This window comes from Haliotis rubra, unplaced genomic scaffold (assembly GCF_003918875.1).
Source record: "Haliotis rubra isolate DU_JTF1 unplaced genomic scaffold, ASM391887v1 Scf288, whole genome shotgun sequence".
NCBI classification, from domain to species: Eukaryota; Metazoa; Mollusca; class Gastropoda; order Lepetellida; family Haliotidae; genus Haliotis; species Haliotis rubra.
Window position 1 is genome coordinate 485,174 of NW_025766955.1, and position 4,930 is coordinate 490,103.

The window sequence follows — 4,930 nt, forward strand, 5'->3', positions numbered from 1 at the left end:
AGCTGACAGGCCTTGATACGGTAAACACACTCACCGTAACCATTCAGCTGACAGGCCTTGATACGGTAAACACACTCACCGTACCCATTTAGCTGACAGGCCTTGATACAACCAACACACTCACCGTACCCATTCAGCTGACAGGCCTTGATACAACCAACACACTCACCGTACCCATTTAGCTGACAGGCCTTGATACGGTAAACACACTCACCGTACCCATTTAGCTGACAGGCCTTGATACGGTAAACACACTCACCGTACCCATTCAGCTGACAGGCCTTGATACAACCAACACACTCACCGTAGCCATTTAGCTGACAGGCCTTGATACAACCAACACACTCACCGTAGCCATTTAGCTGACAGGCCTTGATACGGTAAGCACACTCACCGTACCCATTCAGCTGACAGGCCTTGATACAGTAAGCACACTCACCGTACCCATTTAGCTGACAGGCCTTGATACGGTAAACACACTCACCGTACCCATTTAGTTGACTGGACTTGATACCGCCATCCCTTGACGGTGTAGACGGGCCAAGGCCGTTCCATAGAAAGGGCGGTAGGCTGTTTTTGAAGCACGTGTTCGTCTGCACGTGCATTTGGACTAATGTCCCACAATTGCGTTTTAACGCTGTGAAAAATGCACACGATTCGTACGAAGATTTCGGACAGCTGCGTTGTTAACGGGGCCATGTTGCGTTTTGGCGAATGCACCAGCGGTTATGTTTTTTATACAATTACTTTAAAGGGAAACCTTTCTTTGGCCCGGTAGTTTATGATCATCACACAGCCGTATGTTATACGTCCGATACTTGATTATCCTATATTATCCTATGTTGGTGTTTACTGCTTGCATTACATGGTAATACTTCCCCACCACTGGTTACTGGTAAAACACAATGCTGTGAACTTCTACTGAATCTTAACAGAAGCAATGTACAGCATTTGGCACGTAGATAGAAATTAGAAATAGGACTGTACGCTTGCCACCTCGAGTGTGGCTTCCATTACACTGATTAAGGTGAACAGAATCGTGTAATCGGTTAGCGAAGGTGAGTTGTCCATATCGCCAATCACACACACGGGAAACACAAGAAGACTGCAAGGTTCAGCACGGTTCACCCAAACCACTAAAATTACACCTTTCACAACTTACCTTTCATCGTTTAAGTCCACTTATCTGTTGATAAAGGAACCCTGTTTCTAAAAGCAACTGTTCAAAATAGATTTAAATAACAACTCTTTGAAGAACATTCAAGGACACTAGACACTGTTTAGCTTTGAGAAGATGTCATTGCCAGATAAAGTCGATTTAAAGATGCAGTCCAACAATGTAGTCATGTGGTCAGGATCGCCATTGATCTCCAGGTGAATTAGGAGTGACATTAATATATGATAAACACTAGGCACCGAATCTATGGAGGTCCACGTCTTCCGTAGGAGGAACACAACATTTGGGAGTTAACCCCTTCATCAGGTAGAATATGTAAGTACAAGGAACTTAATGCCATAAAAAAGGTAGGAAAATAAATCAGCAGTGACTGGTAACACGCAGTTGCTGTATGGTACCAATGATTAGTAAGCAGTATCTATACTATAACTAGACGTTGCCAAGAGAGGCATCGTGTTGTGCATGGCCAGGTGCCCAAGGAGACACCCATCTCTAAGTAATACGGCGTAGCGGGAAGTATATTTTATGAAATGCCAACTATAGTCATGTGATATGTTTTATCTGTTTATCTCTGAACTGTAGCCCGTTTTTGAAACACTAGATAAACATAAAGTGTCAGTCAGGTGTATATCCAGATTCGACGGAATGCAGTACTACCCTGGGTAGCAAATAACTGTGACAAATAGCAATGTGTTATTTATAGAAGAGTATAGCGTACGGTCTCGATTGGCGATACTCCTTGAGACAAACTCCATGATCACATCTTTGTGTCCTAGTGTATTAGTTCGAACAATTTGCTCTCCCTTTGATTTTCAGAGGTCAGAATTTTGTTTGAGGGAAGTGGGATACTTTTTACATAGGTTATCCGATTTAAAAGAGTTTGCATTGTGTTTGCGTGAATGTGAATCATGGCCGCAAATACATGAACATGATCTGTATAAATACCGTCACATTGTATTAGATAATTGTCAATGTCGTAGTAAGGTTGTTATGGTGGCTGAATTCAGTGCTGTGGTTGGTTGTTTGTTGACGCTGCACTCAGCAATATTCCAGCTATATGGCAGTGGTCTGTCAATGATCGAGTCTGGACCAGACAACCCATGAACATCAATCAATGTGTCAACCAAGTCACAGAACCCGACCACCCGATCCTGTTAGTTGCCTCTAACGTACGACACGCATGGGCTACTGTTGATTAGACTAAATCTGACCCGGATCTTCACGGGTGGAACTGGTGGTGGGAAGGCATATGTACTATCTTTTAAAACTAATATTATACTCTGGTGTTGTACAATGTGTAACTGTGTTTTAACCACAACCGGCTTATCTGGTGTTGTACAATGTGTAACTGTGTTTTAACCACAACAAGCTTATCTGGTGTTGTACAATGTGTTATTGTGTTTTAACCACAACAAGCTTATCTGGTGTTGTACAATGTGTAACTGTGTTTTAACCACAACAAGCTTATCTGGTGTTGTACAATGTGTAACTGTGTTTTAACCACAACAATTAAGCTTATCTGGTGTTGTACAATGTGTTATTGTGTTTTAACCACAACAATTAAGCTTATCTGGTGTTGTACAATGTGTAATTGTGTTTTAACCACAACAAGCTTATCTGGTGTTGTACAATGTGTAACTGTGTTTTAACCACAACAAGCTTATCTGGTGTTGTACAATGTGTAACTATGTTTTAACCACAACCGGCTTATCTGGTGTTTTAACCACAACAAGCTTATCTGGTGTTGTACAATGTGTAATTGTGTTTTAACCACAACAAGCTTATCTGGTGTTGTACAATGTGTAATTGTGTTTTAACCACAACAAGCTTATCTGGTGTTGTACAATGTGTAACTATGTTTTAACCACAACCGGCTTATCTGGTGTTTTAACCACAACAAGCTTATCTGGTGTTGTACAATGTGTAACTGTGTTTTAACCACAACCGGCTTATCTGGTGTTGTACAATGTGTAATTGTGTTTTAACCACAACAAGCTTATCTGGTGTTGTACAATGTGTAATTGTGTTTGAACCACAACAAGCTTATCTGGTGTTGTACAATGTGTAACTATGTTTTAACCACAACCGGCTTATCTGGTGTTTTAACCACAACAAGCTTATCTGGTGTTGTACAATGTGTAATTGTGTTTTAACCACAACAAGCTTATCTGGTGTTGTACAATGTGTAACTATGTTTTAACCACAACCGGCTTATCTGGTGTTTTAACCACAACAAGCTTATCTGGTGTTGTACAATGTGTAACTGTGTTTTAACCACAACCGGCTTATCTGGTGTTGTACAATGTGTAATTGTGTTTTAACCACAACAAGCTTATCTGGTGTTGTACAATGTGTAATTGTGTTTGAACCACAACAAGCTTATCTGGTGTTGTACAATGTGTAACTATGTTTTAACCACAACCGGCTTATCTGGTGTTTTAACCACAACAAGCTTATCTGGTGTTGTACAATGTGTAACTGTGTTTTAACCACAACAAGCTTATCTGGTGTTGTACAATGTGTAACTATGTTTTAACCACAACCGGCTTATCTGGTGTTTTAACCACAACAAGCTTATCTGGTGTTGTACAATGTGTAACTGTGTTTTAACCACAACCGGCTTGTCTGGTGTTGTACAATGTGTAATTGTGTTTTAACCACAACAAGCTTATCTGGTGTTGTACAATGTGTAATTGTGTTTTAACCACAACAAGCTTATCTGGTGTTGTACAATGTGTAACTATGTTTTAACCACAACCGGCTTATCTGGTGTTTTAACCACAACAAGCTTATCTGGTGTTGTACAATGTGTAATTGTGTTTTAACCACAACAAGCTTATCTGGTGTTGTACAATGTGTAACTGTGTTTTAACCACAACAAGCTTATCTGGTGTTGTACAATGTGTAACTGTGTTTTAAACCACTTAACAATTAATTGTGCTTATCTGGTGTTGTACAATGTGTAATTGTGTTTTAACCACAACAAGCTTATCTGGTGTTGTACAATGTGTAACTGTGTTTTAACCACAACAAGCTTATCTGGTGTTGTACAATGTGTAACTGTGTTTTAACCACAACAATTAAGCTTATCTGGTGTTGTACAATGTGTAATTGTGTTTTAACCACAACAAGCTTATCTGGTGTTGTACAATGTGTTATTGTGTTTTAACCACAACAATTAAGCTTATCTGGTGTTGTACAATGTGTAATTGTGTTTTAACCACAACAATTAAGCTTATCTGGTGTTGTACAATGTGTAACTGTGTTTTAACCACAACAATTAAGCTTATCTGGTGTTGTACAATGTGTAACTGTGTTTTAACCACAACAAGCTTATCTGGTGTCGTACAATGTGTAACTGTGTTTTAACCACAACAATTAAGCTTATCTGGTGTTGTACAATGTGTAACTGTGTTTTAACCACAACAAGCTTATCTGGTGTTGTACAATGTGTTATTGTGTTTTAACCACAACAAGCTTATCTGGTGTTGTACAATGTGTAACTGTGTTTTAACCACAACAAGTTTATCTGCTGTTGTACAATGTGTAACTATGTTTTAACCACAACCGGCTTATCTGGTGTTTTAACCACAACAAGCTTATCTGGTGTTGTACAATGTGTAACTGTTTTTAGATATCTTTAAAGAAGTTGAAAAGTCATTGTGTGTATGGGAACTCTGACGGTTGTTAATCTGTGGGCGGTAGGATCTGCTCATTATCGTCACCTTGAGAGTATATATATGTTTGTGTGTC